Consider the following 26,083-nt stretch of genomic DNA (forward strand, 5'->3'; position numbering starts at 1 on the left):
CTGGGTGAGAGCTGGGGTGATGTGTGAATGTTTGGGTAGGTGGAGAATGAGTCTCGCTGCTTTGTTTTGTATGGCTTGCAAGGGGGGGGGGGTGCTGCTGGGTGTACAGTGAGGAGAGCATTTCCATAGTCCACCTAGGAAACAACTTGTGCTTGGACTGCAGTGCAGAAGGAAGTCATCAGAAGGAAGGATATGTCTGATCGTACAAAGGAAGTGTAGCTGTAGATTGCATGTTTTGGTGACAGCAGCTATGTGGTCTGTGAATGAAAGGTGGGGTCTATGGTGAATCCAAGGAATTTGACAGGTCTGGAGAGGGATATGTGTGGGTTGACCATTGCAAATACTTTGCACCAGCGGATGAGTTCGGATTTGTGTTAAGGAGCACTGATGTGGAGGTTTTCTGCTTTGGAAGGGTTGAGCTTGAAGAAGTCGGTGGCCATCGAGGTGGTGATGGTGGAGAGACAGCTTTTGAGGACGTGGAGCTGTGAGGGGGATGAGATTTGGAAGTATATTTGTGTATCATCTGCATATTGGTCGGAATGGATGTTGTGTTTGCTGAGGGTCTGTCCAAGCGATTCAACATATAGAAGAGTGGAGCCAGGGAGGATCCTTGCGGCACCCCATACTTCACTGAGGTGGGGTTGAAGCAAAAAGTGCCCATGGAGACAAAGTGTGTCCTGTCACTAAAGAAGGTGGTGAACTAGTCGAACATTTTGACTGAGAGTTTCATCCTGTGGAATAAGATGTTCAGTATAATGGTGTGGTCGATGGTGTGGAAGCCTGCAGAGAGGTCAAAGAGTGCCAGTAGTGCTGTGTGTCTTTGTCCATGATGTTGTGGAGGTCGTCAAGGATGTCGAGAGTAGCGGTCTCCGTGCTGTATCCAGGTCGAAAGCCAGATTGGTTGAGTAGGTTATTTGTGGTGATGTACTGTTGCAGTTGGGTAGTGACAAAGCATTCCATGATTCTGGTGAGGTATGGCAGGAGAGTGATGGGGTAGTAATTGTTGTAGAGTATGGGGTCGAGAAATTGTTTTTTCAGGAGGGGTGAGTTTTGTCCAGTTTTGAATGCAGACAGGATAATACGATCTGAGAGACAGGACATGATGTTAAGCCAAAGGGCGACGTCGATGATGATGCAATTGGATGCATCTAGAGGTGGCCATGCATCATCCAGGACATTTGCAGTGTTGTTTTTCCCAGTAAGGATGATGAGGGTGTCTTTGTAGATTGGGCTGAAGGTGTCCCATGGGTTAGAATGTTTGGGAGTGGTGGGTGGGAGTGTGAGAGCAGAGGGGAGGGCATGCCAGGCGTGCATTTTGTAGTTGAAGTTGCCGATGAGGGAGATGTGCAGTTCAGTGGATGGGGGTGTGGAAGTTTTAGATGGTGGTTTGGAGAGGGATTTGACACTGTTAAATAGTTTCTGGGTACAATTGGTTGTGGGTTAGAGTTCTTGGGAGTAATGGGTGGCTTCAGCATTGTGTATGACTATTTTGTATTTGTTGTGGAACTGTGTGAGTGGTGTTCTGTTGGCGGGGCATGAACTCTTTTTCCAGGCTCTTCCTAAGCATCTGGCTTCCTGCTTCATAAAGAGGAGGAATATGATGTGCTATGTGTATTCATAGAGCGCTTGAGGCTGAGGCCTCAAAGCGCTGTCCGAAGGTTATCAGGGATAAGATATAGGGGTGAAGATTACATGAACAAAAATGTTTTCAATCTCTTTCTGAATATTATAAGATTGTTTTACACAATGAAGATCCAATTGTAAAGGTCTTCCAGAGCTTAGTTGCAAGTACTTGAAAGTACTCAGATTATTGGAATGCATGGGAGGATAGCAAAGCACATGGAGGAGCATGTCATATGAATTTTCTGGAGAGATATCTAGGACCAATATTCTGAAGGTCCTTAAAGACCAGGGTCATCGATTTAAACCTTGTTTATTTTTCAGTGAGAGACCAACTACTGCTGGAGCAGCAGTGTTTTGAAATGCACGTATTTTGTTCAGAACATACTTGGGGGCACCGCATAGTAAGACATTTCCGTAATCCAAGCGCAAACTAATGACAGCGCGAGCCATGCTGGCTGCATGATGTTCTGAAATGTATGGCCTGATCTGCCTTAGAATGATTAAGTAATAATTAGATGCACCGTCTAATTTCTTTCACCTGATGGACCATGGAGAGACATTGGTTAAAACAGAACCCTAGATTTTCACTACTGGTGAGAAATTAATACTGTATTTGTCTAGATAAAGTTGCTCATTGGGTAATTTTGACTTAGTGGATAGACAGGTGTTAAGGCATTCAGTTTTACCTGTATAGAAGCTGTATAGGAGCTGAGTTTTGGTCTTTGCAACGTCCAACACTGTTTCAGAATATTGTTAATTTAAACATGGACCTTTTCAGAACTGAGAGGTGAAATGCGAAACATTTGCTCTGTGCCATCAACGTAGGTCTGGAAAATGCTGTTGTTATCGAGGAGCCAATCATGTAGATTTTCAAGGTAAGTATTAACAAGGAAGGAAGAGAGAAGTGTCCACTGTGGTACTCTTCAATCTAATAGATAGGTTTTAGATGCAAATTGGTTTATCCTGGCTCGTGGTGTATGATCGTTTAGGAAGGAGGAGAACCATAATAGGAAGTTTTCAGACATGTTCATAATTTCTTTTAGCCTAGAACATAGTATGGAGTGGTCCAAGGTGTCAAAGGTTGCTGATAGATCGGGGCAGCTAGAGCAGGGCAGACCAGCTCTCATCCATGATATTTAGGAGTTGGTCCTTCATACATATATTGGCTGTTTCAGTACTTTTCATTTTGAATTTCACCATTGTTTTGTCCCACCACATTGCAGTATCTTCCCACATTGTTTCTGGTTTGGGTCAGCATTTTTTCATCTCGCTGCTGTTTTGCTCCACCATGTTGCATTTTGTTCCTACAGTACTTGTAGTTGGGTTTGCATTTTGAATCCCACTGTTGTCTTGTTTCACTACATTGGATTTTCTTCCCAGAGTGCTTCTGGGTTGGTTGTGCATTTGGAATCTCGCTGTTGTTTTGTTCCACCACATTTCATTTTCTTCCCACAGTGCTTCTGCGTTGGGTCTTTTGGCGGGCCAGAAGAAGAACACAGACTCTTATTTTCCATCTCACTGCTGAATTCTATTAAATGTAAGGGGGAAATTACTATCTTTCCCTATAGTGAGGGTGTTCCCTACCTAAAGAAAACTAGCTACGGTGCTCGTCAGTCGTCAGTCGAAATCAAGATCAGTCCACTGTCCAAACTAAACGATCCTAACCTTACCACTATTAGAACAACAACAGCACAGGAGAATGACTCCCTTCTCCTGTGAGGTGGTTTTTCACCAGGATCAGTAAAATAATGTATCCTTAGGTAATTCTTGGTAACTGCTTTTATCAAGAGCAAAGGGAAGACAGAGCTATGGGTTGCTACTATAGCCTTCTCTTTTTCATTCTTTGTTCCCTGTTAGCCCCTATTTGACACAAAAAAGACTTGCATACACCACACATACAACATTCAAATCTAACTCCAACACTCCACTAAAACAACTATTTGAATCAGCCTGCACCTGGGACTTCCCCAAGCTTTCTAATTACTGTACTGTCTCTCCACACTGTTCTATTCACCTATAATGTATTTATTTATTTAATTGTTTTGGTTTGTTTTAAACCTTTACAATACAAATAAAGCATAACATTTCACAAAAAATACAGCTAAACATTTTTTTTCACATTAAAATATACAAATATCTCATGAAACACCATATCAATAAACAAATAAATCTCAATACATTACACATCGAAAATATAGATATACATTAAAAACACCACTAAGAATCCTTAAGCACAAACGTCACATTAACAGAGATCACAGATATTTTTCAGAAAAGCAGTTACACGTATGGTTAAAGTTACTGAATTTTCGCGCATCATTCTGTACCAAAGCCATTCGCTGTTAACAGAAGCAGTTGGGTTCACAAATTGTGCAAAATACGTAATTTGCTGCCGTAAAAGAGCAGGACAAACGAGCAGAAAATGTTGGAGAGTTTCCTCCACGTCATCTTTTTTACAAAAAAACATAATTTCCAACCTTCCTTTTTTTTCTTTCGTATATATGCCTAATTTGGTTGGTTAACATTACATTCATTCTACAATGCCTAAAGTCATTCCCAATCCGTTTGGAAGGGTATTTAAACAAATACCCTTCCACTGCAGGGAAGAATTTCCAAGGAGAATATGACTGATTGTACAACTTCGAATTGGACACTGCACTTATAGTATCTAACCAGTCATTTCCCCTTATAATTTGTTTGATCTTATTAAGTTTGTTGATCAAAGTACAGCGTGCTATGCCCAAATTCCTGAGCACATTTTCCCCCTCGGTATGCAATTCGTTCATAAACATACATGAAGATGCCTTTCCAGCACATACATATAGATCGTTTTCCCTGGACATAATACATTTTCTCCATAATAGGAGTCTTTTCCCGATCACTAGAGAATGAATAGATTGTAGACCAAATTCATATCTAATTACTTCGATAAGTATACATTTGGGTAGGAAATACTAAATACCCCTCCACAGTCTACCTTCCAACACCTTGAGATAGTCAATGAAATCTGAGGCAAAAAATTCCAGACCATATAAAAGCCTCAGTAACACTTTCATGGCATAAAGTTCCTTCTGTAATGCATTCACTCCTGCTCCTCCAACTCACCTATGCCTACGCTTTCTGCAATCATGCTACAACTTCCTCCTTTCCTATCCCTTTTACAAAACTCACAACTCAAAACTCCTGCTAATCCACCTCTCTCCCACCTCCTTCCAACAAACAAAGCTGACAAGCTAACCATACCTCCTCTAACACTTATTTACCTTACCTCTCTTCTTTCTGAGACTCAACTTGTATACTCTTCCTTAACTCATCAAGTGAGCATTGCACTCTGCAATGCTCGGTATGTATGCAACACAACTTCCTTTATCACTGACTATTTTCACTCCAGCACCTTCCCCCCTCCCAGACCTTCTTGCTATCAATGAAACCTGGATTTTTCCATCTGACACTCTGGCGGCCCTACATGACTCCAAACTATCCTTCATTCACTCTCCTCGACTGACTGGCAAAGATGGATGTGTTGGACACCTACTCTCTAATGCCTCACAAATCTCCAATGCCACGTCCTCTCCTACTTCTCTTGAATTCACCTTCTTTTTTTAATTTATTTTTTTATTTTTTTGGTTTAACACAACCCATCAAAAGAAAAACAAAACGGCAAAATATTTTTGTTGTTTGCACCCTCCTATAGAAACACCCCTCCCATCTGCTTTATCTTACAGTCTAGCCACTCTTCCTCATTGTTCATCAACCAGCGGTAAATTCAGGCGATTTTCGATTATCATCAGAAAACGTGACAATGGCAGTAACAATTTCATATCTGAGCCTTGGAACATATTGGCCCACCATTCGTCAGCACAAAGGGAGGGGTGATTCAGACTCCAAGATCCCAGGTGGATTGTCCTTTCAGATCGAAGTATCGTGCAAAATAGCACCAAATGCTTAAGGGTTTCCTTATCTTTAGCACATAGTATGCACATCCACTTCGAGCGGTGCCTCATCCATAATTTTTGCAGCAGCTCGTTGAGTACAAGCTTGGTTCCAATCCGCATGCCATATTTTTAATTTGGCGGCATTCGGGTTATTATGAAGCATGTCTAAGCTGATTCCATATTCTTTCAGTATCCATTCGCATCTCTTAACCCACAATGACACCATACTGTTGTTCGTCGGTATTGAACAGTGAAAGATGTCAAATTGTGGTATTTGCTTGTGGTAGCGAGTTTTATGAAACAGGCTCACTAGGGTCCAGCATACTCTAGCATGGAGCGATATGAGCGATAATTCATATCTTACAGATGCTGTCAGAATTCCCCCTGGAAGAGCCAGTGCCTTGGACCAGAAACAATTCTCCAGCCATGACCATGTTTCATAAATACAACCCAAAGCGTTTTCAGCACCATATAGCAGGACTGGGACTACTTTTTGCTGATAAAAAGCTAACATTGGTTTTATAGAAAATTTCCCAAATTTGTTTTGCATGATGACAGCTTGACTTGCCAATTGCTTGCATCTCCTTTTGGTTTCAGCAATCCAAGGGCCATCGTTGACAGATGAATTTATTAGCATACCAAGATATTTTACGCTCTGGGCTGTCTGAATTAACTCTTGACCTAGGATCCATCTCAGTTGTTTAGTTGTTTTCCCTCCTTGGCTATTCAGGTTCTTAAACACTAAGATTTCACACTTCTTTGTGTTTATCACCAATTGGTTTACTGTGACGTATTGGCCAACCGCATTCAGTTTTCTTTGGAAGCCGACAGGGGTTGTGTCATTCAGGACCAAATCGTCAGCATACAAGAGCCAGCTTAGATGTGTCTTGGCTACTTTTGGTGGAAAAGAGCTTGCTGCATCGATTGATAAAGCTATATCTGATATAAATAAGCTGAATATTGCAGCAGCTAAGGGGCAATCCTGTTTTACCCCTTTATAGGTTTTTATTGGTGCAGTTAAAGTTCCAGAGCTATCCAGACGGATTCATATTGAAGTGTCAGAGTGGAGGTCCCGGATTGCTGCTACTAGATCAACTGGGCATCCCCAACTTTCTAGTTTTGACCACAGAAGTGACCTGTCGATGGTATCGAATGCGTATGAAAAGTCAATGAAGGCCACATAGACCTTTGTGTTGGACTTTATCGCCTCCATATTAATCAGGTTCAGCAGTAGCAGGTTTAGCAAGCAGCCTACTTTTTTTTACAAATCCAGGTTGCCTTTTGTTAACATGATTAGACTTAACTGCCCATGCCACCAGTTTTTGTTGCAACATTGTGACGTAGATTTTCCCCAGTACGTCCAACAGTGCAACTGGGCGATAATTTTTTGGGCATGTTCTGTCTCCCTTCTTGAAAACTGGGACGATGACAGCAGACTACCAAGATTTTGGGGTCCTACGGCACTTAATTATTCTATCAAATAAAGCTACACATAGGGATACCCATAACTCTGGATGTTGTTTAATAGTAAAGTTGGTAAGGCCATCCGGGCCTGGCGCTCATGAATTTTTTGCGTTCTTAATTATGGACACAATATCTTCTATCAAAAAGGTCAAGGCCCACGGTTTCAAAGATGATTCCAATGGAACATTTGCTTGGTCCTTAGCTTTATAGAGAGCTTCAAAATGGGCTATCCAAACAGATTCCGAGACCATGCAAGATTGCAGTGCAGTTTGAGGAGCTTGTGAGTTATTAATAAGATTCCAAAAGTCTCTCGTATTTTTGTTCTTTAATTTAGCTAACATCTGTTCCGCATCATTTTGTATTAATGCATTTTTATGCATCTTCAACCAGTTCTTATATTTTTGTTTCACAGACTTTTTTTCCAAATTACGAGCGGCAACATCTAGGGACTGAGCTCTCCTAAGTGCCCTACGCATCCTTCTTTTTTGTTTAAGGATCTCGAGATCGAAGTGATGAGCCCGGACCATGTTTAAGTTTTTTAGGCCGACCTTTTTTGTTTTAAATTGTGTCAATAATTGATCGTATTCCTGATCAGCACTCGATTGACAGTACTGGTTCATCACAGAGTTAACTTCAGTCTCCTCCAGTCTTAAACGAACTCTGTTTGATTCCAGCTTGAGTTTGTGTGTCCATGAAGGCTTTTTTGCTGTTTCAATTATTGCAAATTTCATAAGTAGCATATCATGATCACTATTTGATGTTTTACAGATAATCAGCAAATTTATCCTATGGTGCAAAGCTTCAGACACAAACATGTAGTCTATGATTGATGATGAATCCATGCGATGCCAAGTTGGTGCAGGTGATATATCACCACGAGTGCTTCCATTCAACATCTGGAAATTTCGTAGGCTCATTTCATTTAACCATGCTTGTGCCAGTGTGCCCAGTTCTGGTGTTACCTGCTTAAAGAGATGATGTCTAAATCTCTGTAAAGAATTATCTTCACCCACCCTAGGGCTTCCACCTGAAGATCTATTAACGCTGATATCTGGTCAATAAAATCTGTCTTTCCTGCTCGTAGATGGTTCCAATACAGATTCAGTATTATGATCCTGTCTTGTCTGTGCTCAAGAGTGCCGGCCCTTTCAATAGAAGTCTCTTGAATACAGGGAGATTGGTTGACAGAGTTTATAATGCGCCACCCTGATGCTCTTCTCACCATCGTCAGCAGCCCTGCCATTGGTCGTCCTTGTTTTGATTTTATTGCCGGATTTATTACGACCTCAAACTCCGAAGTTACCGGCAGCTCACTTAGCCATGTCTCTTGTAAACACATGATATGGAGGTTGCCTAGCCAAATTGTATTAAACAGATGTGTAAATCAGCGTGTGTTCCAGGAGGCTAGGCAGCACTCCTCGAGGGTTTCGGACTCCTGGCATCATTGGTTATTTTTTGTGTTCAAAGCCCCTGCCAACCATTGCGATTCGTAGTTTGCCACGGGGGAGGTTGTAATTTGAAATCCCTCCTTGGTGTTATCGTCAGACGGACCTTTTCTTTTGATTGTAATTCTTATTTGCGCATTTTGTCCATCGACTGCCACTCCTCCATCGCCCGTTGGTATTTGAGCTAGCCTCAATGCAGACGGTGATAACATACGTTTGCAATCCACCCCTTGTGACAAACTCGAGTGCCATTGTGATTCCTTCACCACGGTATCTCTTCTTGGTACCGGTGCCATGGACGGTTTCATGGACACTTCGCTTGGCACATCCAGAGTTCCATTGGAGGCAGGTTGAGACGCCTCAGGCTCAATAAATTTGTAAACATCAAACCCCAGTGAAAACAACGCTACATTAGCCTCCAATATTGAGGTAGCAATTAAGGCCGAGGTTAGGTGGAGCACCACCTTGACATTCATGCCTTCTTCTGGAAACTCCACGATTTGTAAGTCATTTGAGGTTATTGCACGTAAACTTGGCACGAGATGGAGCAACTTAATTACGTTTCCTCGATTTAAGGTCAAATTATCGATAGACTCCAAGCTCTCAATTTTCAAATTGTAAATAGTGCTCTTATTTGGAACTGGCTTTGGCAGACTTTCCTTAGATTTTTGCGGACGTCTGTCAGCCACAAGCCCCTGCACCTTCCTTCGATTGGTGACCGTAGACTCGGTATCAGAGACTGTTGTCATCTGCCCATGAAGACCCTTTTCATTGGCTGGTTTATCGCTTCCATCTGAATTTGACAATGACCTCTCTAGTCTAGCAGCTTGAAAATTAGCTAGACATTTGTTTTCTTTTCTCGTCCATTGTCTAGAACGCCAGACTGAGTAAGAGAGGAGACAGTGATTTATTGACGTCTGGTACTTCAATAATGTGACATGACCTTTCATGTAACCCGCATTTTAAGGCGGGAATTCTGCAAACTTCCTTATTGTTTCCTAATAAGCTTGACACAGGTTTGTCTAAGACTATTTTAGCTGCTGACTGGGCCAGTTTATCCTTGCATTGAATGGGCATCACACTTGATTGCTCTCTCATGTTGTTTGTCAAGTCTTTGCCTATCGATACTGAAGGCTCCAGGTCCATGTATTCTGGATCATCATAAGTTGACAAGTCTACTAGCTCTGCCGCAATATCCGCTGTTGGTGTGGTAATCTTCATTTGTACATGCTCTACAGGTATTAAGTTTTCAATTGTATCTTGAGTTTGAGTTTGCTTTTTAGAAGGAATAACACCCGTAGTTGGTTTGACCAAGTCATTTGACACTATCTGGACCATTTTAATGTTCCGCAAGAACTTCCGGGCTCCATTTAGAGTATTATTTTTACTTGCCTTTTGGTTTTTCGATTTCTTACTGTTTGTCTTAACTGCATGTTGAGGTTTTAGTGACAATTTCACCGACTTGCCTAGGTTCTGGGGCCCTCCAGTGAAGATTCAATATACCTTAGGCAGCCCCACTGTCGAAGGAATTGACCCATCTTTTGATGTTGGTTCCAATTGTAAACTGGCTCCTGATGTTGATGCCATTTGAGTGTCGTGGCATGCTTGATTGGCGGAACGTCTGGCCTGTTCAAATGCTGTATGGAACGACAAGTCTGCAACGTTTGGGCTAAAGGAAATTACTGACGAGCAAGGACCGGTCTTTCGCGATGACACTGAAACCTTATTTGATACATCTGTTAGGACTGCAGTGCCCTACTCGCCCTCTACAGATGCCAACTCGCCCACCAAAGGGAGCTGCATCTTAATTGTTAACTGAGGACCTTGTCGTTCCAACCAAGTCAATGCACCAGCTTGTAAATGATGATGTTGTGATGGCCTGTTTTGCTCCTGTTCAGCTTGAGTTCCGGGCTTAGCACTTTTTAGCCCTCCATTAGTTTTTGTACACTTAGAGTCCCTTGTCCGTAGTAATTGACTTGTGTCATATTTAAATAGTGCGAGTGCCTCTCGGGCAACTTCAGCGAAAAGCCTTTTGTCGGTTGAATCGCTTTTTCTGCCCTCACTTAATAGATTAAAGGCTGCATCCAGTCTTTTGATTCCCTCGTGTTGTTCAACATACGAGCGATCACACATTTTCTCTAGTTGAATCAACTTGGAGTTCATCATAGCCACAACAGTAGTTAAATCTTTAGCTGCCTCATGTATATTCTCATAAAGTTTCATAAAAGGTGCCAAAGAAATCGCCGAACATGCCATTAGCAGAGTTTGCAATTCCCCCGAGGACAGCATGGTGGGTAATTCCTTTCCTGAGGTTTGTGCATGTTGCTTCGACATCCTACCAGGGTGATGCTCCTTGTCACGCTGGATTTTAGGGAAAGGACGTTCCATCAGGGATGAGTCCATGGAGTCATTGTTTAAGGAGGGCTCATTGCAATACGTCTCCTCAGCAACCTCATTTGCATTTCTATTTGGAGCAGAATGTCTTTTTTGGGAGGTCAAGTGAATGCCAGATAACTCATGCGACGACTCTCCATTGGGCAGGTGTTTGTGTGTTTTCAACCATTTGTAGCACACTTTTGGCCATATGTGGCCACTTTATGCCATTAACTGTGTATTATTTCGTTCTACGGCTGTTTTTGCCTTAGTGTCTACAAATGTCTTTTGCTCATTAGGTTGCTTGTTTAAACATGCCTTATTCAAGAGCCCATAGTTCTGTAAGACGTTGTTCACAACCCCCAATGAGTCTCTTCTAGCCTCAATTTTTTCACCCAAATGCGGCTCCATCAGGCTGCCAATAAATAGAGTCGGCTCTCAAAAATGTACCTCTGGGGTTAAATTGAGTTGCTGAACAACGGTATCATTACCATTAAGTTCATTAATGTACCCCTTAGCCAGTATTGTCTTGCTGCTCACAGGAGAGCTTGCAGTAAACGGAGCAACTAACTCCTTTATGGTGTGCATAGGGTCCTCATAGCTCAACCTAGGGAGTGAAAGGTCATTCAGTTGGAAGGCTGCCTTGATTAACTCTTCAGGACTGTTGTTTTGCTCCACCACATTGCATTTTGTTCCTACAGTACTTGTAGTTGGGTTTGCATTTTGAATCCCACTGTTGTCTTGTTTCACTACATTGGATTTTCTTCCCAGAGTGCTTCTGGGTTGGTTGTGCATTTGGAATCTCGCTGTTGTTTTGTTCCACCACATTTCATTTTCTTCCCACAGTGCTTCTGGGTTGGGTCTTTTGGCGGGCCAGAAGAAGAACACAGACTCTTATTTTCCATCTCACTGCTGAATTCTATTAAATGTAAGGTGGAAATTACTATCTTTCCCTATAGTGAGGGTGTTCCCTACCTAAAGAAAACTAGCTACGGTGCTCGTCAGTCATCAGTCGAAATCAAGATCAGTCCACTGTCCAAACTAAACGATCCTAACCTTACCACTATTAGAACAACAACAGCACAGGAGAATGACTCCCTTCTCCTGTGAGGTGGTTTTTCACTGAACTCTTCAACCTGTCTGCTTGCTTTTTCTCTGTTTTCAAAACAACCAAAGTCATCCCTCTCCTAAAAAAGCAGGGGGCTGACCTGAACCTACTGGCAAAGTTTGACCTGTGTCTCTCCTTCTGCACTACTCTAAAGTGCTGAAATGTGTTGTGTACAACCATTTGACCAATTTCTTAGCCATCCACAACCTTCGATACCCCCTACAAGCAGGTTTCCGCTCCTGTCACCCAACGTAAACTGCTCTTATGAATGTGTCCAACTTCATCACCTCTGCTAAGCACTCCAAGTTATCCTCTGTCCTAATTCTCCTTGACCTGGCTGCTGCCTTTGACACTGTTGATCACTCTGATCTCCTTAATACTCTCTTTCTTCTTGGGATTCACAATCAAACCCTTGCCTGGATTGAATCCTATCTTGCACCTCGCCAATTCTGTCTCCTGGAGCAATAGCACCTCTGAACTCACTCCTATTACTGTTGGTGTTCCACAAGGCTCTGTCTTGGGTCCACTCCTCTATACACTGTACACCTCTGCTCTTGGGGCACTAATCTCCTCCTTTGGGTTCTCACACCAAATCTTCACAGATGACACCCAAATCTTCTTCTCTTTTCCTGAACTGTCCTCTGATCTCTCTATCAAAATTTCAAACTGTCTCTCTTCCATTAAATATTGGATTGCTCAGCACTACTGTCTAATGTGTTCCATGTCTTTAAATTGTGGCAAAAATATCAGTGAATACAAAATATCGCAGCAACAATGCTGTGGTTTTTCCGCCACATTCATGTAAAGGATGCGGGGGACACCTTTACCGAGGCAAAGCACAGCATTTTTGCTGCAATTTCTTTTACCAGCAACATTTTTGCCGCAATTTTATTACCTGATACCCTCTAATGTTAAACTCTACTAAAAGAGAGGTGCTCTTCTTCTGTGACAAAAGCTCTCTCTCATCTCTTCTTCTGCCTATCCAGTTCCCACTTGACACTCTCCCCTACTATTCTTCAGCAAGAAACCTCTGCATCATATATGACCCTTCTCACACCTTCCCTACTTTCATTTCCAAAACTGGAATAACAGCTTGCTACAACCTCCTAAATATTAGGACAATCAGGCTTCTCTTTCCTTTCACCACCCCAAGCATCTCTTAAACCACCCCAAGCACCACACACCGTGGGTAATAATAAGCAGCGCTCAGATACCTGAGGGTTCGTAGCGCTATATAAAAGCCTAATTATTATTATTATTATTATTATTATTAAACACTCTTGTTTTCTCTAAACTGGACTACTGTGCCAGCATCCTCTTTGGACTCCCCAACTAAGCTTTCTCTCCTCTCGAGAAGATCATTAACTTTACTACCAGGACTCCCTTGAACTCCCTCACTTCACACCTACTTCCTCGTACTGTCAGCAGGCTTGATGGCTGCTGCTGCAAAACAGGACTAGATGGAAATATCTTCTTTTGGTTCATAAATCTCTCCACAGTAAGGCGCCACTGTAGCAATCCTCCTCTATCCAACACTACAAGCCTTCTCGTAATCTCAGCTCTGCCTCGTCAACTGGTGTGAAGATGTTTTTCAACCTAACACAACTAGTGGCAAACCGATTAATTCGGTCTGAATTAGATATCAATTGGTTTGCTTAAATGAGTCGGGGTGCATCTCGGTTCCTTATTCTGAGGCTGTTCAGAATACTTAGTGAACTGAAGTAAGTAGAAGTGGGTAGGAACCGTTTGGTTGCGCTCAGCTCTTTGGTGTCTCTTCAGTTTTTAGCAACTTTTTTGGTAAATCATTGACCTGTATTGAATAATACTCTTGAAACACTTGGCAGTTTGAAATGCCTTTTTTATCAAAGAAAATGGTGAACTTAAAGTGTAGCCCTCGACACGCGTTTCTCTGCTAGTATTTTTGACAGTTCCTCAGGAGGGATAAGCCTTATTCAGCGTTATCTTTCCCAAAACAATATTATGCTTGGTACATATGTTCCTCTGAATTTGGACGTATAACTTTTTGATCGCTGCTCACTTTAGCTTTCTTTGCTGTAAGCGTTATTTGGTAGTGAACCTTGTCATTTTATCTCTGTGCTCCTGTGTTCTTTCTCACAGACGCGGTATGATAACCAGCCATTATCATGGTTATCATGCTGCGTCCAAATGCAGAGGAACATATGTTCCAAGCATAATAATATGGCTTATCCCTCCTGAGGAACTGTCAGAAAATACTGACAGAGAAACACGTGTCAGTGGCTATACTTTAAGTTCACAATTTTCTTTGATAAAAAAGGCATTTCAAAATGGCAAGAGTTTTATTCATTACAGGTCAATGATTTACCAAAAAAGCTGCTAAAAACTGAAGCCAAAGAGCTGAGTGCTGCCAAACGGTTCCTACCCAATTCTACTTACTGCCTCCTCAACTACCCTGTGGCTCTTTGTCCTCCTTGTGCTTCCTCTCACTTCCACTCCTTCTCTGATCTTGCTCCACTTGCATGGAATTCTCTACCCCCGGACAAATGAGAAACAGTCCAATTGGATTTGGTCAAAACCAAACTAAAAGCCTACCTCCTTGCCTCCAAGTTACCCTCTTAACCTACCTCTCATCTGCTGGCTAGCTAATATTTTTCCCTCGCTTCTAACCTGCCTCTGTCTCACAGTTCCTCTTTCTCCACTCTAGCACTTCAATCATCATATTCACCTCCCGAGCAAAGTACCGCCTACCTGCACTTAAAAATGTCCAATGTTCGTTGTCCTTAATTTATGTTATGTCTACTTATGTAATGTCCCTGGTGACTGTTCCATTTACTCCCTTCCACAACCTGGTCAGAATGCCCCTCAAACTCACCCATTGTAAGACACTCACTGCTTGCCATCAAATCTGATTTCTTATCTATTGCACATTTTTTTGTGATTAAGAGCATTGTTCCTCCTGTATATAAATAAATAAATCACAGTTTTGATACTGGGTTCTTCAAGGTTTCAACCTTCTCTTTCACTTGATTACTCTTTCTTTGCTTCTTGTTCTCGCTTTGTTTTATTCTATTTGTGTTTGCCCCTCTCCTTTCATGGGACAACTTTATTCCCTTCTCTTCATTTAGATTTAAGATTTTCCCTTTATTTAATGTCCACTCTTTATGTTTACTGGGACAAGTTAGAGGGCTCCAGTCTTGATTCTCTTGTCCATCATTCACTCTTCATACTATATCTCGACTGGGATGAGAAGGAGTATCAGCATTCCAGTAATGATTCTCACTCTCTTAATTTGTGCTAGATACTTTGTCTCAACTGGGATGAGTATAAGCGTTCCAGTAATGATTCTCAGTTGGTTCATTTACTCTTGATATTTTATCTCGACTGGGTCGAGTATGAGCATGCCAACAATTATCTGTGGTCCCCAACCCATGTCTCCTTCTTCCCCCATCACCTGGATTGTTCAGGGATAATGTCACAGTGGTTCCTAACAGGCTGGGACAATCTCCTTTGATTGTTATGTTGGCTTCTTGTTTCTTCTGTATGGTCTCTGTTGTTTCTTCGGTTGGTTCACTCTGTGACACCTCAATGGAAGTGGTATAATCATTGTTCACGGACCACCTGGTCCACCACGACTTGCTTGAGGTTGTGCCACCACTTATCTCTCACTCAGGATGTCTTGACCATGTTGGTTTCTCGTGTATCCTCCCCTTTCCTACACCACGCGTCGGAAGCTGCACTTATCCTTCTCTCTAGAATCGGATGTTGTGCATCCCAGTTTCCTTCAGTTTACCTCTCTCAGATGATTTGAAGCTTATGAGTTCTCTCTCTACCAATGTCTCTGCCTCTATGATTTATGACGCTGCCGTGGGACTTCCCCAGTATAATGTCAAAGTCTTTCTTCTCTGTTTGATTCATATCCTGTATTCTTCCAGACGTGTCCTTCATCTCAGTAGCATACGTTTCCCTCCACAGGTATACTTAGAGTGTTTGGAAGATAACATCATTTTCTGGTTTGTTCTTCATACCTTTCTTCACTAGATGGTTTTGATGCTGGGTTAATGATATATTCCTTAGGAAGTTCCTCATAAGAACAGGTATCTTGTCCCCAGAGGGGGAGTCTCTGCCGGTGATGTCTGGCTTGCCTCTACCCCTAAGAAGGATATTGTGTAGCAGGCTCACCTCCATAGCCTCACAGGAAAAGGCTCCCCCTGAGAAGAAGTGATAGAGTCCCACTTTTCATCACATAGCCTTTCACTTAGTGCACTGGCACTGGCTTCCCCTTCTTCATTGATTGGAAATTGACTAAGGAAGTCTGCATTTTCCTGTTCTTGTCCGTTTCGATGTTCTACTGTGAAGCAGAATGGCTGCAGGTCTAAGAGCCATCTCACGATTCGAGCATTTGTATCTTTTCTTAAACTCATCCACGTTAAGGGAAAGTGATCAGTCTCCATTTTCTTCCAGTTAAAAAAATATTTGAGGTGTGTTACAGCTCACTTGATCACCAAGGATTCCAACTCAATGACAACATATTTCTGTTCCCTTGGAAAGAGCTTCCTACTGGTATAAATTACCGGTTGTTCTATACTATGGTATTCTTGTGTTAACACAGCTCCGAGACCTGTTTTGGAGGCATTCTGTAAGATGAACTCTCAATTAAAATCCGGTACCTTCAGTACAGGTTCGCCACACAGTATGTTCTTTAGCCCATTGAAACTTGCTTGATCTTCACTGTTCCATACTGTCAGGAGCAATGAGCATAGTGCAGCTTTGTGCGTCGTCCCGTAGACAGGAGCTGAGAGCTGGACTAGGAACAAAGGGCAAACACAAGTCATTTGGGCCAAAGGGCACACTAGGTGCCACATCTGAACCAGTGCCACCATTAGTAGCACAAGAACCTAACAAGGCCAAGAATAACAAAAGAACTGTGCCCTGGGCATGATGAAAACCAAGGAAGATGAAACCGGGCAGGAAACTACAGTTCCCATGGTGCTGGGCAACGTTACAGCATCAGTACGGAACCTCCCTTAGTGGGCCCAATCAAGCGTTTGCGCTCGTGACCACCTCCGTAGCGGTCACATGTCTCAAATGTTCTGCTGAGAATAATCTTGGGGAGCCTGCACAGTGGGCCGTGCCCCACCTCTGACTGATACAGGGTCCCACACTCGCAAAGATTAGTATCGCGGCTCAGAGTCACTCCATCAGACAACAGCTAATAGATATTGCGTTGATCGGCTCATGGGCCGAAGCAGCCCACACCATAGTGGGCTTAGGGAGAGAGCATGAGATTCCCGGGCTAGCGTTGTGAAGCATGCAAAAAGTATCAGAATAAGGTTTGACAATAATTTTCTGCTCCCCAGACTGCATTCCAAGGCAACACTCATAGAAATGAACAGAGAGAGAAACGGCAGCATGAACTTGCATGGAGGTTACAGCAATCCAGAGCAAATTACAATACAAGTCACATGTTTGTGCTAAACAGTATGTGATGAATCGCAGGATGTCATCCTGCTTCCGTATGGGGAGCTCCTTCCCATGAGGCCAGGGAGGCGAGTCTGCTAACCGATAATCCCCCTGGGGATGGTACTCAGCAGGTGGATCGCATGGGAGGGGAAACCCCCTGTGGGACCAGTGACGACTCTCATGGGAGAACACAGCATTCAGCTAACACCTACACCTCTCCTTCACCCCCACTCTCACCACCCCTACAGTCCTATCCCATATACTTCTATACAATGCAAGAAGTAGACAGGACTGAGACGAGGAAGAATAGGGATGGCTGTCATGAAGATCCAAGCCAAAACATTGTGACAAGAAAGAAATGCAGATCTACAGGGATCAATCAGAGGAACTTGCATGAATGGTCTAGTTTCCGGTTACAGACAGTACTGGAAAATGACATAAAAACTGAGAACGGACTCACCCAAAAGGTAGATCCTCACTGGAGGAACCTAAAGTGTGGCAGGTGCTTCATGATGAGACCGAAGGGGGAGACCGGAACGCTGGAAGGCAACAGGCAAGGTGTCCCGGGGACAAGGAAAGAGACAGAGAATCAAAAGTCAGAAGAGCGCCAGCATAGCAGCACTGCCGGACCACGCAGTGCGGCAGAGTGAGACCCGGCAAACAGGGTCAGAAGACTCAGAGCCACTGCAGCACTCTGGAAAGGGCCATAGAGCACCGGCGTGCAGGAGAGAGACATAGGGAAGCCTGCAACCAACAGGACAGCTGAAGCCAACACCCTATTTGAGTGGCTGAGACTATGGTTGTGGGTCCTTAGAGGGTACAAAGAGCTCTAAAGACCACAGTGCATAGAAAGTGGGGAAAAGAGGAAAACCCCTACGGAACATTAACAAGAACCACAATAAGGTGCAATAATGAAGAGAGCAGGGTCTGGGACACTTACAAGAGATGGTCATATCATGAAACAAAGTTAACTAATCTTCTTCATGGCAGTCCCTGGAGAAAAGGGGACCCAGGGCTGTCAAATATCAGAAAAGGGTGTGATGAAAGTGATTCCTGTGAATGCTGTACTTGGCAGAAATGTAAACCAAGTCTGCATATGAAAATAATAGACTATAAAGAGAACTGTAAAAAGCAATACATTTAAGCACAGAACTTGGGAGGCGGGTAAACCAAGTCATTGTTTGGGAATATGTGCCTGGTAGAAGGGAACCAGATCTGCCAACCAAGATCAGGGACCTGCCATGGTTTGGAGAAGCATCCAAGCCAATCGTCTTCGTCACAGTGTCTGGAAGAAGGGAGCCAGGCCTGTCAACCAGGTTCAGGGACCAACCACGGTTTGGAGATGCATCCAAACCACTCTTCTTCATCACAGTGCCTGGTAGAAGGGAACTAGGTCTGAATACCAGGGTCAAGGACCCACCACAGTTTGGAGAAGCATCCAAACCACTTTTCTCCATTGTAGCACTTGTTAGCAAAAAAGGAAATAGGTTTTCCACCCACGGTCTGGGACCCCCCCAGAGACAAAAGTGAAGCCAGAGAAAGGGAGGTAGAGAAAGCGAGACACTCCCCCACCAATTGTTGGAACTGTGTCACACACCTGAGGAAAGTTGGGGAAGGGAGACACTCCCCCCTCCCAATGGATGAACTGTGCCATAAGCCTGAGGAAAGCTGGGAAAGAGAGACACCTCCCCACCAATGAAGATTGAACTTTGAGAACTTTCAAACCAAGAACTGTCTTATGTCTAGGGGAAGGGAGACATCCCTTTGGAGCAGGAAGATACCTTTTACTTATTTGGTTTAACAGAAAGTGTGAGGGACAGAGATAGGATTCTAACATAGGACTTTGGACTTTTGCCTTGGACATCCTGATTGCAACATTTTTAGTTTGGTTGAGGCAAGGAATCCCTTCTTAGAGCTAGGACAAGGTAGGGGTTTCTATTCATTTTCTCACTTGAATAACAGTTTATACCAACCACAGAAGCCCCTCTGTTTCAGAGTCTTACTTCTGAACCCTTACAACTAACATGAATGAATTAATGCATGCGGTGAGCTAAAGTTGATCAGACTCATCATTGGTGGGAAAACCCTTTGTAGCAGTTTTGAATTGCCTAAATTAAACACATGAGGTTCATCTGTGAACAGTTGAGCCTTCCTATCATTATGCTGTTCTGGGAGCGCGTATGGGGGAATGCGTGTAAAGACCTATGAGTCTAACATTTGTTAGGTGTATTAATGCCGGTATGCATGTGTGGTATAGTATGTGTAGGTAAACACGGCTGAGCAGCTGACAACGGTTTTGGAGTTGGGGAGCATTTTTCCCCACTTCTCCATATCCATCCACAACCACTTCCTAACCCTCTTTCCGGTTACCCTGCAACCCTGTACTCATCCAACCAAAAGTTGACCCTAACCTTCTTTCCCTGTGGGAGTTCCCCGTGTTCACAAAAGCACAGGTACCAAGACTCCTGGGGTAGGTTTGTGCTACCCCTGCGCTGGATAGCAGCAATTGCTTTCAAGATCCTGTCAGAAGTGCAAGCCCACATATATCAGTGCCTGGGTTGCACTACTCAGTTACCATGGAAGGCATGGTAAAGGCCCTGCAAAGGCTCAAGGCTGAGCTCACAGCCACATTACAAGACTACACAACCCTAGCTACGCAAGTGCAAGCCCTAACCACCCGGGCCACACCATTGCCCCCACAACCTCCACCACCCACCCCAGTGCAGATGCAGGTAACCACAGAACCACCTATCCCTTAGGCCCATCTAGAACAGTATCATGGGAACCCCCTAAAGTACTGCACGTTTGCAATGCAGTTCCAATATACATTTCCTGACCAAACCCACTGTGTTCCACTAATCTCAGGCCAGGACAGTCTTTGTTATCAACTACCTAGGAGGAGACACTGCAGCGTGGACTACCCCACTCATGCAAAAGGGCGATGCCATCTTATGTGTACTCCTTCCTGGATGAATTTGGCAGAATTATCAATCATAGGGCTGTGTCGCTCTTTAGAGATAGAGAGCTGCTCATGCTATGGCAGGGAGGCAACAATCTCATCACCTATGTGACCCAGTGTAAACACCTGGCGGTGGGGACGGATTGGCCCTGGGAAAAAATGGATGGCATTGTTCTATCAAGCATTACATGATGAGTAGACTCACAACCAGAAGACTGCTCGGCCATGATCGATCTAGCCTTGCGCCTTGAAAACCGCCAGAGTAAACAACATTCTGAAAGACCGAAAGGTGACCCAAAACCTTCTTGGTACATCTAAATCAAGCCAGGACCACACCGAAAGGCCCGGAAAAGGGGTCAAAAGGGAAACCAATGCAGATAGGGTTGGTGCGAGGACAGTTGTCAAAGGACGAAAAGGATAAGAGACACAAAGAGAACCTGTGTTTATATTTTGCAGAGGCCTGCCACTTTATATGGGAATGTCCAAATAAGCCCAAAGGTCTACACTCAGGAAATGATAACACTTGGCAGTAGCTAAGGTGGTGCTACCACGCACAAAAGGGAAGGAAACCCCTGCTCAGAGTTTGGCTAACATCATGCAGAGTGTGGTACCACATGTCACCTTGCCTGGAGAACTACATTTTGCTGAAGAGGTACTCCTGATGATGTTGATGATAGATTCCGGTGCCACCAGCAATTTTGTCGACATCTTATATGGATGCAAATTGGGATTGCGGTGCAGAAGAAGGAGTGTGAAGAACCAGTGAAGGCCAAGGGCGGTTCGTTTCTCACATCCAGCCCCATCATTCAGTAGACCGGGAACATAAGATTATGCTGTTCTCAAGGATACACAGAGACTATTCAATTTGATGTGACAGCTGCACCACAGTTTGGGTTCATATTCAGCCTACCCTGGTTGAACAACAACAACACCACTATTTATGGTATGCAGTGAACCATACAATTAATGTCAGAGCTTTGCATGACATACTTAATCGAAGAAGACATGCAGGTGAACCAGGGGCTAAAACAAGTTAAATACCTCCAAAAAAGCGCACACAGAGAAGGGGGAATTATACATGTTGAGTTGCCCTCTGGCAGTGAGGATTATTGAGATGTATTCAGTAAGGTAGCTGCCGAGAGCTTACCACCACACAAGCTTTTGACTGCCAGGATAGACATGGAGCATGGTGCAGTTTACCATGCAGCTGTTTTTATGCATTAACGAATGCTGAAAACTCCCATTTAAGGGAATACATTGAGACTTATTTGTGAAATGGGTTTCTCAGGCACTCCTCCTCCCCCATTTCTTCACCACTATTGTTTGTGCCAAAGAAAACCAGGGAGCAGAGAACCTGCATCGTCTACCACATAGTGAATCAAATTACCATCAATAACCAATAATTGTCACCATGTTTCCATTCCTCCTAGACCAGGTGCGGAACCACACCATCTACAGCAAGTTAGATCTCTGGGGAGCTTACCAAATGGTTTGGGTGCTTGAAGGTGACGAGTTAGACAATGTTCAGAACAAGATTCAGGTCATGCTGTTCAGACTCTGCAATGCTCTGTAGCCTTTCAGCATTTCCTCAGTAAGGTTCACAAGGGATACCAGGATGTCTTTGTAGTTTTCTATATAGGCAACATCCATATCTATTCCCAGATACTGGGAACAACAAAGAAGACAGGGGGGCAGAACTACTGTGCCTATGAGAACACAACTCGTATGCCAAATTAGAAAAATGTGAATTCCTTTGTACCACTGTGGAGTTCTTAGGCTTTGTTCTCTCTCCGGCAAGGGTGTAGATAGACAGATGAAAGGTGCAAGTGATTCTGGATTGGCCAGCCACAAGATCTGTGAAGATGATACAAGCAGTATTGGATTTTGCAACTTCTATCAACGCTTCAATATGGAATCCCTTGAAAGATTGTACTGATAACCAAACTATTGCATACATTATTCCCTTTCCAGTGGGATGAGGCCACCACAGCACTATTATTGCTCCACCCTGACCCATCGCAGCTTTTTCTAGTGGAAACAGATGGTTCAAGTTATGCAAATGGAGTCATCCTTTCGCAACATGACCAATCCGGACAGCTACACCCAGCGCCCTACTATTCCAGATGATTGAACTACGCAGAACGGAATAACACCATAGCTGATCAGGAGCTGCTGACAATCAAGGTAGCCTTCGATGAATGGCACCACTTCTTGCTAGGAGCACGCCATAGCACCACCATGATGATTGACCAGGAAACTGGCAATTTCTTAAGTGAGCACGAGCTCTGAGTCCAAGGCAGCTGCGGTGGGCGATGCAATTTGCAGTATGTGATTTTCTAGGCACCTATCGTCTAAGGGGGAAGAGAATAAAAAGCACAACATTTTGACAAAAAATCCAGAGCAGGAAAATACTGACATTGTGAAGGGTCCAAGACCTATAAAATCAGCAGAGCTTATCAATGGAACAACTACTATCATCAACAACCTTTTGACCAAATTGGGAGGGCCATGATAGCCCATGAGATGTGCTGCTGGAGTGACTGAACAAAGTTCATAGGGAGGAGCAGTGTACCTTTCCAATGAACTGCCCTTTTTCTACCTACGTCCACCTTAAGACAATAAGCGCTCCAATGGTGTCATGATTCGCCATTAGCGGGACATCAGCGTGTCACAAAAAATAGAGAACTGGTGGCGAGGCATTTCTGGTGGCCAGCAATGAACCAGGATGTCTGTCAGTATGTGCAGAATTGTGAAACATGCCTTCACACTAAGGCAGAAAATCAAAAACCTGCAGGACTGCTGCACCCTCTGCCAACCCCTACAAGTCACGGAACAGAATATTGCTTGATCTGATCACACACTTGCCACCCATGCATGGGTTTACAGCCTTACTGGTGGCAGTGGACTCCCTCACCAAACTTGCTCACTTCATTTCTCGGAAGGGGGTTCCACTGCGGGCAAACTCATGGACCTCTTTTTGCAGCACGTTTTTTGGGTATATAGTATCCCAGACAGCATAATATCAGACTGAGAACCACAGTCCACGTCACGGTTCTGGCGTGCTTTCTGTAAAACTATAGGAATGAAAATACACCCTTTAATACAACCTATGGGTGACCTCTTTCCTTTCTGATCGACCCTCCCAGGTCCAACTTGGGTCCTTCCTATCATCTATCTTCCTCTCTACCTGTGGTGTTCCCCAGGGGTCTAGCGTCTCGCCCTGGCTTTTCAACCAATACATGGCAACTTTCGGCCAATGCATTGCCATTTTCTGCTTAAATTTCCAGTGCTACGCTGACGACACTCAACTCATTTTCAGTCTGCCCTCGGCCACCTCCTCTCCCTCTCTCATCTCTGATTGCCTAACTGCCATTCAAGATTGGTGTGCCGCCACTGATCTTTATCTGAATGCCAGCAAGACTGAGATTCTCCTCATTGGCACACCTTCACCATCCTTTCTCCTCACTCTCTGGCCGGCTTCCCTGGGCCCTCCTCCTACTCCCACCTGCGAGGCTAAGAACCTCTGGGTCACCTTTGACTCAACACTTTCCTTCTCTGCCCTCATCTCTGAGGTCTCTAAAAAGTCAAACTTCCTATTGCACCTCATCAGAGGTACTCTGCCTTTACTCTCCTTGCCCCAAAAGCCCATGGTATCCCAAGCTGTGGTTCTCTCTAGGTTGGACTATTATAACAGCCGCTTTCTAAATCTACCTGCCTCTACTCTGCAACTAATCCAAAACAGGATTGCAAGACTTGTCCTTGGCCTCAAGCCATGGAATCGTATCTCTACAGCTCTGAAATCTCTCCTTTGGCTCCCAGTGGATGCAAGGATTAAATTAAAAACCCTCTGCATTGTCCACAAGACTTTCTGGGGCTGCGTCCAAAATACCTTCAGCTTTCCCTCCGCATATGCCTCCCCTCTCGAGTTCTTTGCTCCTCTACCTCTAACTCCCTCAGGGTCATTCATTTTTCAAAGAAATGAGCTGGGGGTAGATCTCTGTCTTCGGCTGGGGCCTCCCTCTGGAACAGCCTCCCTGCCACTCTAAAACTTGTGGAAAACCATCTCCAGTTCCGGAAGCACCTCAAGACCTTCCTCTTTTCTTCTGCCTTCCCTCCCCCTCTCCCCAGCTGATCTGATCTCTCTTGGCACTGTGCACCTGGCCACCCTCGGGGCCCAGGTACCTGCTCATCCTGCCACCCTCCCGCATTGCCTCTGGGCCACACCTTGCAAAGGGGTCTGTATATGTTCCCACACAGCCCCCTCCCTTTTTCTTCCTGCACTTATCAGACCTAACCTGTCTGCTGCCTTAAACCTAGCACTTGCAAATTGCTGGCTGCACTACCACTGTTTGTTGCCTTTATTATTTATTTATAATTATTTATCTGTTCTCCTCTGCTTCGCACTTTCCACTTCTCCCCCCTTCCATGGACTTTTCCCCTCCCCCTTTCCCATGCACTTGCGCATTCTCAATGTCACTGGGCCTAGTAATATCGCTGTTTTGTTCTCCCCTGCTCCCCTCCCTTGCCTTGTCGCGCTCTGAAACACTTGTGTACGAGCGCAATAGAAATAAAAGATCAGTATCAATACCATCCACACATCCAGCCGACAATTAGTATTGCACATATGGCATTGCCCGTAATAATTTGGCATTTATATAGCACTCCGAACCCTCAGGTATCTGAGCGCTGCTTATTATTACCCACGGTGTGTGGTGCTCATTTATCGACCTCGCAAGGATGAAACGATCCTAACCTTATCACAATTAGAACAACAACAGCACAGGAGAATGACTCCCTTCTCCTGTGAGGTGGTTTTTCACCAGGATCAGTAAAATAATGTATCCTTAGGTAATTCTTGGTAACTGCTTTTATCAAGAGCAAAGGGAAGACAGAGCTATGGGTTGCTACTATAGCCTTCTCTTTTTCATTCTTTGTTCCCTGTTAGCCCCTATTTGACACAAAAAAGACTTGCATACACCACACAAACAACATTCAAATCTAACTCCAACACTCCACTAAAACAACTTTTTGAATCAGCCTGCACCTGGGACTTCCCCAAGCTTCCTAATTACTGTACTGTCTCTCCACACTGTTCTATTCACCTATAATCTATTTATTTATTTAATTGTTTTGGTTTGTTTTAAACCTTTACAATACAAATAAAGCATAACATTTCACAAAAAATACAGCTAAACATTTTTTTCACATTAAAATATACAAATATCTCATGAAAAACCATATCAATAAACAAAAAATCTCAATACATTACACATCTAAAATATAGATATACATTAAAAACACCACTAAGAATCCTTAAGCACAAACGTCACATTAACAGAGATCACAGATATTTTTCAGAAAAGCAGTTACATGTATGGTTAAAGTTACAGAATCTTCGTGCATCATTCTGTACCAAAGCCATTTGCTGTTAACAGAAGCAGTTGAGTTCACAAATTGTGCAAAATACGTAATTTGCTGCCGTAAAAGAGCAGGACAAACAAGCAGAAAATGTTGGAGAGTTTCCTCCACGCCATATTTTTTACAAAAAAACATAATTTCCAACCTTCCTCTTTTTTCTTTCGTACATATGCCTAATTTGGTTGGTTAACATTACATTCATTCTACAATGCCTAAAGTCATTGCCAATCTGTTTGGAAGGGTATTTAAACAAATACCCTTCCATTGCAGGGAAGAATTTCCAAGGAGAATATGACTGATTGTACAACTTCGAATTGGA

This window comes from Ambystoma mexicanum, chromosome 9, assembly GCF_040938575.1.
Source record: "Ambystoma mexicanum isolate Mex_15411 chromosome 9, UKY_AmexF1_1, whole genome shotgun sequence".
NCBI lineage: Eukaryota > Metazoa > Chordata > Amphibia > Caudata > Ambystomatidae > Ambystoma > Ambystoma mexicanum.